The sequence below is a fragment of the Pholcus phalangioides genome, unplaced genomic scaffold (assembly GCF_987345545.1).
Source record: "Pholcus phalangioides strain wild (caught in Gottingen) unplaced genomic scaffold, Ppha-v1.0 ptg000016l_1, whole genome shotgun sequence".
NCBI classification, from domain to species: Eukaryota; Metazoa; Arthropoda; class Arachnida; order Araneae; family Pholcidae; genus Pholcus; species Pholcus phalangioides.
The window spans coordinates 9,012,941-9,026,611 of NW_028301609.1; the positions used below are offsets into that span (position 1 = coordinate 9,012,941).

The following is a 13,671-nucleotide window of genomic DNA, read 5'->3' on the forward strand; positions in this document are numbered from 1 at the left end:
CGTTTTTTTTATTTAAAATCTTTTGGAGAACAGTAAACTCAAGATTTAAGCAACGACGATACGACGCAAATTACATGTATTTAATTATTAGGAAGAAAGAAAGAAACAAAGGAATCCTTTGTTTAATTCAGGCAAATTATCCAAAATTGTTTTCTATATATATGGACTACTCTGATTATAAATAATTTTAATAAAATCCAACATATCTCAATGCTCCTCCAAAAAATTCATTTTTCGATAAAAACATCATTTGGCGACCATTCGAAAGCATTGGCGTTGAATTAAAAAAGAAAATTGAATGAATGAGTGACTAGTAGGTGGCCTATTCTTTCACAAAGTTGCGGTAGTGATGACTTTCGGAGAAGTCTCTCCTCTCGCCATCATCTTTGTGCGAGGCATCAGATCATTGAACGACCAAAAGAGCAATATTTGTAGAGTGAGAGGGGTGGGGTCCTAGAGCGACCGAAAGAGTGCAAGAATGTGATTGACTAAAACAATGTGCAAGCATGTAAGTGAACAAAAAAAGGTGCAATCATGTAGGTTACTAAGAAAGTGTGCAAGCATGTAGGTGACCAAAAAAAACAAAACAAACGTGCAAGCATGTAGGTGACCAAGAAAATGCGCTATCATGTAAGTAAATAAGAAAGTTTGTAAGCATGTAGGTGACTGAGAAATTGTGCAAGCGGCGCAGAAAGTGGGCTTTGCGAGGGCGGCAAATTTGAGGAATGAGCGGTCAAGAAAATCAGACTAAAATTACAGAAGAGCTGCAAAATTCGTAATAACTCTACCTCACATGCGGCAAAACCGATAATCCAGCTTCTGATTATAAATAATTTTAATAAAAAATCCACGATATATATCTCAATGTTCCTCTATAAAATTAATTTTTTCGATTAAAAAACCATCATTTGGCGACCATTCGAAAGCGTTGGCGTTGAATTAAAAAAGAAAATTGAATGAATGAGTGACTAGAAGGGGGGGGGGAGAGGAGGGGGCCTATTCTTTCACACAGTTGCGGCAGTGATGACTCTCGGAGAAGTCTCTCTCTCTCTCGCCATCATCATCATCATCTTTGGCGCCAGGAGCACCAGAACCAGTGGCAAGAGATGCTCAGAGTGTTCCCGAACATCGCAGTGGCCACAGCTCGACGCGTTCCTTTTTAAAAATTGATTCCAAACAGTGGTTTTATTTTCCTCTCTTCTTCTTCTTCTTTCTCTCAATGTTCTTTCAACCAAGAAACTTACGCCGTCGCCGAACGGAGAAATTTCATCCCTTGAAATTTATATAAAATTGGGGGAAAAAGTAAATCGGTTTTTTTTTTTTCTTTTTCGGATGTATATTCGGATTTTTCGTTTATAATTATCACTTTGATTTTTTTTTTTGTTGATGGAATCTTACATTTTTTTGTGATTTATATGGTCTTTGATTGTTAATACTGTCAGTGTTGTGTGGAACCGACCGGTGAATTTTTGTTGTTTCGTCTATAAAATGAACCGCTTTTGGGAGATTTCGTGAACTTTTACGGAATATTAAAGATTTCTTGATGAGAATTTATTGGAATGGGTGAGTGAAATACTTTTTTTTTTTCCTTTGAATCAACTACAATTTAGAAATTTATTGATGAATTTTGTGAGGATTTATAAATTTTGTATTTTTCATGGTTATTATAATCATAATAAAAAAAAGATATATCTGTTCCGAAGTCGATGGTATATCTATTTATATTCGTTCGATGATTTTGAGTTTGGATAAATTATGGAATTCTACTATTTCGTAATTATCAGTCAATTCATAATTTTTTGTATGATTTATTTTCTGTATCTTCATGTATGGAAAATTTTTAATTTCGTTCTTCGATTTAATAGATATTTAATTTGTTTTTGTTTCATTAAATTTCGGTTTCCTTTTTGATTTTATAAATTTTAATCTCTTTTTGATTTGATGAAAGTTTAATTTGGTTTCGTTATAATAAATTTCAGTTTCTTGTTTGATTAATAAATTTTCAGTCCCTATTTTTCATTTATTAAATTTTAGTCCCTATTTTTCATTTATTAAATTTTAGTCCCTTTTTTTTATTTAATAAATGTTTAATTTGTTTTTGATTTAATAAATGTTTAATTTGTTTTTGATTTAATAAATGTTTAATTTGTTTTTGATTTAATAAATGTTTAATTTGTTTTTGATTTAATAAATGTTTAATTTGTTTTTGATTTAATAAATGTTTAATTTGTTTTTGATTTAATAAATGTTTAATTTGTTTTTGATTTAATAAATGTTTAATTTGTTTTTGATTTAATAAATGTTTAATTTGTTTTTGATTTAATAAATTTCAGTTTCTTGTTTGATTTTATAAATTTTGATCCCTTTTTGATTTAATAGAAGTTTAATTTAGTTTTGTTTTAATAAATTTCTGTTTTCTTCTTGATTTAATAGATGTTTAATTTTTTTTGGTTTAATAAATTTCAATTTCCTTTCGGTTTTAATAAATTTTACACCATTTTTTTTGATTTAATAGATGTTTAACTGCTTTGTTTTTTGTTTTAATAAATTTCAGTTTCTTTTTTGATTTGATAAATTCTTATTTCTTTCTTGATTTGATAACTTTGAACTTCTGTTTGTGATTGTATAAATTTCAGATTTATTTTTTGAACTAAATTTTCAATTTCTTTTTTTGACTGATTAATTACAACCTTTTTTTTATTGTATAATACACAAATTTTTTTTTTTTTTTGTGCAAAATTTTTTATTTTATTTTTGATTGTATCCATGTTGTTGATTTTCGGAATTATTTTTCAAAAAAAATCCTTCGTCTAATTAAGGTTTTAATCGAATTAATTTTTTTTCAATGGAATCTAAAAATTTACGTAATATGTTGATTTTTCTTCTATTTACCAAGTAGAAAATTCCAAAATATATTTGAATCAAATTCCCCACCACGGTTTCGTAAATATGTGTCAAATTTTTCGAGACATAGTTTTAGACATTACGTCATTGTGAGTTGATATATACGCTTTCAAGATCCACACTATTTCGAATCTTTCTTCTCAAATTTATTTCCACTTACTCCAATTTTTGTTAAATCCATTCTTGACGTACATCTGTCAAGAAAAAGAAAATTCCTAGCAGATAATTTATTGAATATCAGAACTATTCAAAGATAAAATTTTTCTCCATATATATATATATATATATTATAAGTAGTTAAACATTACGAATTCCAACATGTCGGGTTCAACTTCAATCGAAATTCAAATTTCGTGAGAATTCCCTCAAGGGAATGTAAAAGATTCCACGCGATCCTATTCAATGTAACACCGGCAATGACCTCAGAACTTGATCCGTAGGCGAATTATTCGATATCGATTCAAAATGATCAATGGAATGAGATTCTTTATTGGTTTTTCGTTTTACGTAACATGATTCGATTTTATGTAAGAGAGATCCGATCGGATTCGATCCAGGAAGTTTCCGATATCCTTTATATTTAGGAGATCAAATTAACAAATAACTTCCGTGCGAAATCATCTAAATTGATCGCATTTCCCCATGTCGATATTTCGTCAATATCTATCATGAAATCGTGTACGTGGGTAGCGGGTATTAAATGGTCAATGTCTATTACGAGAAAGTATGCAATATGCCCAAACTCGGTTACAGCAACCTCTTTTGTAACGACACTTCTGCTATAAGCAGAAGTAATACCTACCTATAAGGTAGGTATTTAGTGGTACAGACTAATGTAGTAGAGATATATCTCTGGTATGGTGTTGGATGTGTGTGGACCAGGCGAACTAACTGCTTGTATAAGAGAGAAGATGCGCATGCACCATTACTCTTGTATGTTCAGGAGATTACAAGGAATAAAACACGCGACAATTAAAAATAAAATGAATAATAAACACGCGATGCATGTATTTTCATTACATGGGCTACTTTCACCAACCAGAATGTCGGTGGTTAGGTTTGAGGAAGTGCCAGTCTGGTCCAACGTGGAATGGCACCAACCTGTCGTGTCGAAATTTAGAGATGAACGTTTCTCTGTTTACGGTGAAAATAATCATTGTGTTCGGGTGGCGTAATTACAATCGCCCTACATTCTTAGTAACACAAGAAGCATTAGCACGCCGGTGATTGGTTACTACGAGCAAGAAAGATTTAAAAAAACGTCACGGTGGGAGGAGCTATTGTCGAAACTGAATTTCGAAGTTCATTAACGAAAAATTAAAGCATTTTTTGATAAATCAATAAATGATAGCAAAAATTTTGGATAGTTTTAAGATGTATTCGAACACACATCCTTTGGTACGTCACTCCAGCGTTGTAGCCCACTGCTCCAACTTCGAATGTCGGATTCAGCTAAAATTAAATATATGTATTGTTAAACGTCGCCAGCAAAAATTTCACCAAGAGTGACGTAATGGTTCATCACTCATTTCGTCCAATCATGACGCGCTGAATTTCTACAATGTAGCTAGGAATGTAGGGTTTGTTTACAAGCGTGGGGAACTTCCTTGGTCAACGGCAGAATATGAACCCGTCTGTCCAATACGACGCATTTTCACCCTTTGGAAATATTAGAATCTGCATAGCCTTTTTTTGTTGGTTGAAGATTTGAGTTGCCATTAGGGGTCATTCAGGTATTTCGTCAGGAACGATGGAGGTGGGAAGGGGTTTCGGATTTGCTGACTTTTGATGATGAGGGGGTGGGGGTTCGGATGATGCTTACATCATCAACCACCCTTTATAGAAATATGAAATACTCTTAGTGGCATCCTACTCGGTGCGCCAAAAACGCGAAAAAACTTTCGCTAGTTTGGGGGCACTTGAACTAACGTTATTCGTAATGATAAATCCCCTACAGAGCCACTTTAGTGATCTCTACATGTTTCGAAACGCGCAACATGAAACGCATTCTTTGATGGCAATTGCTTGTATTGGTGTGTGTGTGTGTACTATCACCTCTTAAAGTGTTCCCCCATCTTTTCTGAATCACCCCGTATTATGATAATTACGACTCTATCATTATTAATTATAGTCATACACATATACTCATCTCACATATTTGTCAATTTTTCTTTTGGTAAATTACGTCTTAATTCATTGCAACTTACATTTAGTTCTTGATGTCCTGCCATTGGGGATTTCTAAGCAATTCAAGACTTTCAGCAACTTCACTTGATTTTGACTTTTTCTTTTTTTTTTTTTTGGCTTTAATCGACAACTTGACTTGCCTTTGGCAGTTTTTTCGGCTGTAATTGACAACTTTACTTGTCTGTGACAATTTTGTGGCGGTAACTTACTATACCTCGTATGATTTCCGATTTCCCGTATTTTTATGAAAGAAATATGCTTGGCCGGGTCATTTACTATGTTGTGTGTACTGGCACTTTTATACCGGAATTTACTTTTATACCCCATTGGTGGGCTGCATTTGGCCTGTGGGCTGGAGGTTGTGCACCTCTGTACTCTGTAGAGTCTTTTCTCTCAATGTGCCTTTTCAGATGATAACGTAACAGAACGGACCAAGCACGACCAGGCTCTGTCGCTCACGCGATATAAGCTCATTGCTCGGAGGGCGTGGTCGTGCTGAAGCAAATTCTGAAAAACAAGAAAGAATAAAAAATAATATGGGTCCCTATCATGTATGCGCATTCATATAAAATAACAAAAGAACATGTGTGAGGTGTCAAACATATTACGAAGAGAATTCGATTATACGATGAATTCTGAAGCCCCAATTTTAAGGGTACCTAGAGGACTTTAGGCAATATGCATTCAAATACGAAATTCAAAATAACATGTACTAGTATAAATAATGTATATATGTTACTGCCGAAGCTCGAAATTGGCCAATTCGTGACGGGGCCGGCCAGTTGTCAAAGTGGCTTGTAACCCCTGGCCAAAGTCCGATAACAAAAGACATGGTCAAATCGGCGTATTTTTTCATCATAATTATGTCCACGTTAATTACGGTCACCCATCAAACAGCAGCCACAATGCGGTAATCATTTTTTTTTCTCAGAAATTTGGTGGAAAAACTATAATTCTATATAATTATTTTTATAATTTTTTCTCTCAAATTTCACTTTTTTTTCTCTCTCTCTCTCTCTCGTCACATGGAGCTAATCCCCTACAGCTGCTGTATACAGACATGTAGCACATGCTGGCGATAAAGCAAAATGAATTTGGCTCCTACCGGGCTATCTTACATCAGCAGACCGAACTTCAGCTAGAGATCTCCGCCCACTTCGCGAAATGGCCTGTCAAAATCCGAATCATTTTGCAATTCGGACTTTGGCCAAATATCTTGGCCAATTCGCGAATTGGTCGCACTTCGGGCTTTGCCAGAAACATAATTATGCACAAAAGCGCAAGACTGTATAAAAAAAATAAGTTAAAATTAAAAATAAATTCCGGGCCGTGGCGTGGGACCTGAAGGACCCAGAGTCATGCATTCAGATATGACTTCAAAACGCACGTGCGACGTCAAGCATAACGAAAGTAATCAGGTTATACAAACAGTTGACGGGAACATTCGGGAACCTCTTTGACTATGTGCATTCCAATAGATGACAACAACATCCAACGATGATAACAACAACAACAACATCCAACGATGATAACAACAACAACAACATCCAACGATGATAACAACAACATTCAACGATGATAACAACAACAATATTCAACGATGATAACAACAACAATATTCAACGATGATAACAGCCACATTCAAAGATGATAACAGCCACATTCAAAGAAGATAACAGCCACATTCAAAGATGATAACAACAACACCCAAAGATGATAACAGACACATTCAAAGATGATAACAACAATAACATTCAAAAAGATGATAACAACAACCACATTCAGAGATGATAACAACAACCACATTCAGAGATGATAACAACAACAACACTCAAAGATGATAACAACAACAACATTAAACGATGATAACAACGACAGCATTCAAAGTTGATAACAATAATGCTGGATCAGAAATAGCATCGGCACACAACGGCACAAATAACGATACCATCGGTTCAATCGGTTTAAAAATCTACAACTGCTGAGAAACAAACAATAACGAAAATAAAAATGCAATATCAATTACAGTCTTACAGAGAATGCCGTGAATTTCATGGAATCAGTATTTATATGGTCCCTCTCGTGAAAGACAGAAAGAGATCTTTGTATTTGCGCAGTTTAAAGACAGACGTAGAGAAAGAGCTTCTCTCTCTCATTAGCGATCTTCTCTCTGTGTGATTTACAGAAGCTTTTAAACAAGAAACAAGAGGAGAGAAAATCCTTTCATTACAACTTTTTTTTTTTATTTCATCCTCATCCATTCCATTCGCTGTTCCAATTCTTTCTTCCATGCTGATTAAAGCGCGCGCCATATATATATCCACGCGTATATCTCTAATAACAGCTCATACAAAATCGCAAACCTCAGGCCACTCTTTCTCTCTCTCTCTGTCTCTCTTACTCATGGTCGAAATCCATGATAATGATAGTCCCGCGTATTGTTTGTATATGATAACTTTTAAGCATTGGGTACACATATACCGTGAACGTTTTTGGCTTTTATTCTCCGTCTGGGGGGAAGACGGGGGTACATTGTGCAAGAGAGCTCCCGTAATTAGGGCTTCCACGTAGACTGCGTATTCGCGATTGTGCCGGGTACAAAACCCTACTAATGAGCACATAACGATTAGTTTTGCTATCTCTCTCTCTCTTTCCTTTGGCTTTCCGATAGCATTTGGGATTACTTGCACCAATCTTCTTTTGCCTGTCTTTTGCTATTGCCGCAGCTCTTTCGCATTTGCCGAGAAAAGAATTCTAGGAATTTATGCGTAAATATTATCTGGCGTTTACTTCGTCGGAATTTGTCTTAATGGGATTCTCAGCAACTCTGTTAGAAAATTTGCCGGGTTAGGGGAAATTAATAAGCTGTCTTTTGTACTAAGACTCAAAAAAAGCTATTAATTAATGAAATATATTATGGTACATTATTTCTCATGTATCATTAGCCACCTGATGAGTTGTGCCATTTGTTTTTGAGTTGGTGAATTCGATGTCAGGACTGGTAAAGAATCTGCCGCGAGGATTTCATCAACCGTTTTTTCCACCGCAAACCTCAAGCCACTCTTTACTCGTGATCGAAATCCATGATAACGATAGTCCCGCGTATTGTTTGTACATGATAACTTTTAAGCATTGGGTACGCATACATCGCGAACGTTTTTGGTTTTTACTCTCTGTTCTAGAGGAAGGCGGAGGTACATTGTGCAAGATCTAACGTAATTAGGGCTTCTATTTAAACTGCGTATTCGATTGTGCCGGGTACAAAACACTACTAATGAGTAGACACCTCTTTCCTCTATCTTTCCGACAGAGTTTGGTTTGCCTGTCTTTTGATATTGCCGAAGCTCTTTCACATTTGCTGAGAAACGAATTGTAGGAATTCATGTGTAGTAAATATTTCTGGCATTTACTCCATCGTAATTTGTCTTAATGGAATTCTCAGAAACTCTGATAGAAAATTTGCTAGGTTAGGGGAAATTAATAAGCTATATTTTCAACTGAGACTCAAAAAAAAATTGCAATTTATGAAATACATTCTAGTGCATTATTTCTTGTGTATCGTTAGCCACCTGATGAGTTGTGTCATTTATTTTTTGAGTTTTGATTTGGAGTATTCAATGTCCTAGTGTGGTGAAAAGAGTCTTTCACGAGGATTTTTGTCCTGATTTTCCTGAAAATCGCGAATTTTAAGTTGAAAAACCGAAGATTTTTTTATGTGCATCGCATACTGGTACAATATATATAAACCCTCTCACCGTCATTGACGAGATATCTCGCTTTCTTAACCCTTAGACTACTAGCAGGTATTCAAAAATTGCTACTGGGTCAAAAACTGTTTGGAAACTAAATGTAACGTGTCTCAGTCAGAGAGCAAGATCAGTTTTCTTTCAGTCAAATTCTTTCGTGAATGTATGGCTTTTAAATTGAGTTGCTGTATTTTGATTATAAACTGAAGGGCCAAAAAAACTGGTACAGGCATGCGTATGCAAATGAAGAGATATGGAACCAATCAGAGTACGGCGCTGGGGTCGGCAACGCCTATATTGAACAAAAAGTGTCTGGCATAGTTGTTAGATCGGTTACTGCTGCTACAATGGCAGGTTATCGAGATTTAAGTAAGTTTGAACGTGGTGTTATATATTCGGCGCACGAGAGATGGGACATAGTATCTCCGAGGTAACGATGAAGTTTGGATTTTCACGTACAACCATTTCACGAGTGTACCGTGAATATCGGGAATCCGGTAAAAAATTAAATCTACGACATCGCTGCGGCCGGAAAAAGATCATGCAAGAACGAGACTGACGAGAATCATTAAACGTGACAGACGTGCAACCCTTCCGCAAATTCATCATCGATATGGGCTTTCGGAGCCGAAGGCCCACTCGTGTACCCTTGATGACTGCACGACACAAAGCTTTACGCCTCGCCTGGGCCCGACAACACCGACATTGGACTGTTGAGGACTGGAAACCCGTTGCCTGGTCTGACGAGTCTCGGTTCCAAGTGCTTCGAGCTGATGGACGTGTACGGGTATGGAGACAACCTCATGAATCCATGGACCCTACATGTCAACAGGGGACTGTTCAAGCTGGTGGAGGCTCTGTGATGGTATGGGGCGTGTGCAGTTGGCGTGATATGGGACCCCTGATACGTCTAGATACGACTCTGACAGGTGACAGGTACGTAAGCATCCTGTCTAATCACCTGCACCCATTCATGTCCATTGTGCATTCCGACGGACTTGGACAATTTCAGCAGGACAATGTGACACCCCACACGTCCAGAATTGGTACAAAGTGGCTCCAGGAACACTCTTCTGACTTTAGACACTTCCGCTGGCCACCTAAATCCCCAGACATGAACATTATTGAACATATCTGGAATGCCTTGCAACGTGCTGTTCAGAAGAGATCTCCACCCCCCCCCCCCTCTTACTCCTACGGATTTATGGACAGCCCTGCAGGATTCATGGTGTCAATTACCTCCAGCACTACTTCAGACATTAGTCGAGTCCATGCCACGTCGTGTTGCGGGCACTTTTGTGGGCTCGCGGGGGCCCTACACGATATTAGGCAGGTGTACAAGTTTTTCTGCCTTTCAGTGTATTTGCCATATATATTTTTTCTGCCACCTCGTTGATCAAAGCGCCCGGTGGAGCCTTTGCGTCTTTGTGTTTGTATTTAGGTATTTGTGGAATAAGTGCCTCCCTAGTGTGTCACACGTTCCTGCATTCTTTCGCACGCTTGGCATTGTACAACGCAGTCAAGACGCAATGGTTTGCTTATATAATCGCCACGTCATGATATACTACAGTACTTTGTTTTACGTTTCTCCGGAGTGAAAAGAACGAAATACGTTTTCAGTCAAGAGAAACGATGCTGATATCAAAACGTTCTCGCACTCGGATTCAAAACATCATCGTGAGGTACGAGGGCATTTTCCTATAAAAGTACTTATTTCTTTTAATAGATTGTGGGTGGAATTGAAGACTTCTTTTTCCTTTGCAATCTTCTGGCTGAGTCCTGTCTTTACTTCTTATCCTAGACCAGTGATTCCCAAAGTGGACGTTAACGTCCCCCCTTCCCGCTTGGGGGCAATGGAAAGTTTCGGGGGGCGGTAGAAGCTACGAGTGTAACAGAGGATCCTATGGGTTAGATTGCTTTGGGGGGGGGGCGATGGGAGAAAAAAATTTTCTGAAGAAGGGGGCGATGGGACAAAAAAGGTTCGGAAACTATGTCCTAGGGGCCATTAAAGTATTATGTTTGCAGATTTTCAGCCATTTTTGACCCCCCTTCCACCCCTTGTTAGAAAAAGTCAGAAAAACACTGACCCCCCCTCCCCTCCCTGTCAGCAAAATTTCGTCAGCAGCTTAGAATATTTCATATCTTCAAAAAGGGGTGGTTGATGACGTAAGCAACCTTCAAACCTCAAACCCCCCTTGTCATCAGAAGTCAGCAAATCCGAAACCCCCCCCCCCCCGATGCTGACGTAATACTTGAATGACCCCTAAGAGGAATGCCTTCGTTAAGTTCATATATACCAATTTGCCATGTTTCTCGCTTTGCGACTACCGTCATACATTCTCTCTTATGTCCCGTTCCCACGTTTGGATGAAGTTCCAGAAATGAGGCATGATGCCTATTGACCAATTAGAAGATAGCATCTCAATGAAAGTTGTACAAATCAGCGCTTTCCGAATTTTAATTCAAATCTCAGATTTCATTTGCGTGATTCGGTCTTTGTCAGACATTTTTGTACAATATAACGCAACTGAACGACATCAACCTTAAAGGGTCCGACGATTTTTCCAAGCACTTTCTTTGTTTTTCTGTGGTTCCCAACTTCAACGCGCAAGTGCGAGCCAATATCTCGCCGTTAAAAATTCTCGACACAGAGAGCAATAGGCCTACAACGCTGTAATTCATCAATCATTACACTTCACTCATGGTTAGAAAAAATGACGGCAGATGGCTGCACCACACATAACAAGCATTACACAGAAACAAACCTCATGTTTAGGTCCACAACACGTACCAATTCCGTAGAGGAATGTGTACGAGGTGCAATACGGTTACTAGTACTACTTTTAAGTTAGTAGAGCAGTCCATCGCCTTAACCACTCGGCCACCTCGTCAAGTTAGTAGAGCACTTTTATTATACAAAATGGTGCTGGAGCATTGTCGGAGATACGGGGGGGCGTGGGGGGCAATGCCCCCCCCAGCACCGAAGGTGGAGTCGACTGATGTAATGTATATATGTATATGTGAACTGACATCATCATCATCGTGCCCCCCCCCCCCCCAGGCTTCCAAGTCTATCTCCCCCTATGCACTCAGAATGGTTGAAAGAATAATGCATTTTGGGCTATCTATGACATTTCCTATGACAGAAGTCACTTCCTGGTCAAATTTTAAGCCTATTTAATGTGTGTACATTCATCTTAACTAAACCCCGTAACTTCTCCAACTCCCAATCCCATCTCGTCTGTAATCACCACAAAATTTGTTAATCGCGACAGTGCCCAATTGTCCGGGGAAAATATGTTGTAAAAATTTTCTATGTTTTTTTTTGTTTTGTTTTTGACACAAAATAAAGTGTTCCAGACTCTGCCATGAAGCTGGGCTGGAAGAGATCTCAGCAACGGGATAAGTCCAGTGGCAAAGTTCTGGCGTTCATTCATTCATTGTGTTCCTCCGTACCCTAATTTTGTGAAAGTGAACTAGCACGTCACTAAAGTGTGACCCGTGGTATACTTACAAATGACTTAAGCGGCCCATGGCACAGTTCCAAATCACATAAGCGTCCCGTGAAACAACTCCAGATCACTTAAGGTATCCGACTACGATGAAAACGTCATTTTGGAAGAAAATATGGATTTTCATTTTTTTTATTATTATTTTTTATAAAAGCCCTATTTGTTGTGATTCCAAAACGGGCCTTGTTTTGTTTATATCATGCTTAGAATCAAAGTTACCTTCACTTTAGTGTTGCGTTTTTACATATAAGTAATACGCGAATAAAGACTTTAAACGTGTTTTACGAAGAATGCTATTTTTGGCATTTTACTTGACTTTGTGACATGATTTGTAAAAATTGATGCATTGCATCCTTACGAAATTTTAATGTGATATTTTGCTATATATTGTTGAGGTTATGAACCAAAATCTAAGGTCTATCACATTAGTGTGATTATTATTATTAGTTATTTTTTGAATTAGTGTTTTATACACAAAATGTAGGATGAAATTTTAAAAAATGCACACGTACTAAAACATATTTTGGTGTAACTTATGAACATATCATGCAATCCTTTAAATTTTGGTTCATAACCCGCAACATTACTAGCTAAATGCACTGTGAAAATCACAAAGCATTTCATTAATAAAATATTTTGCAATCGTGTTTCGAATATCACATGAATTTTACCTAAAATTTGACGTAAAAACGACTTTTTCATAGAAAATATAACAGACAGACCAAAATTTGTCACTGTTTCCACCATTTCGAGACCCTTTCTATCAAAAAATGTATTTAAAGTTCACTCCAGAACCATTTTAAAGAAAAGTGACAAGAATGGTAGTCGGATACCTTAAACAAGAAACCCGCAACGAAGTTACAGATCACGTAAACAAGGGACCCGTGACGAAGTTACAGATCCCTTAATGGTCGGCGGCAAATTTATACAGCACTCAAGGGACCCGCAGCACATTTGTAAATCAATCGAGCCAACCGGCACATTTAAATACAGGCCACTTAATTGAACGGCACACGTTTACAGATCGCTTAAACGGCCCGCGACACATTTCCAAACGAATAAAATGGTCCGTACTCTCCTGCCGTAAGAGGTGTTCTCTGTTGGATGATAAGGATACGCAGTGCTCGCGGCTCGAGAAAGGTTGAGCACCCCCCACCCTTTCGCGAGTTGAAGTCCACCCACGTATTCAAAATTAACCTGGTTCTCGATTATTCTCCAATTTTTACATCTAGGAGAATATTCTCGCGTTCTCCGAGAATATTCTCCGTGCCTCTAAAGTCCTCAACTAATTCAACAAATTTCCCTTACTGGTTTATCATAAT

General features: G+C 37.5%; 1 protein-coding gene across 1 annotated transcript in view; it reads left to right on the top strand.

The window, feature by feature from the left end:
• The first annotated feature begins 1,105 nt into the window (after window positions 1–1,105).
• The window catches only part of LOC149074998 (uncharacterized), a 174,708-nt gene continuing 162,142 nt past the window's right edge, over window positions 1,106–13,671 (top strand). The window contains exon 1 of the mRNA XM_089245978.1: window positions 1,106–1,563. The gene's annotated coding sequence lies outside the window, so the exon portion shown is untranslated. The remainder of the gene's footprint in view (window positions 1,564–13,671) is intronic.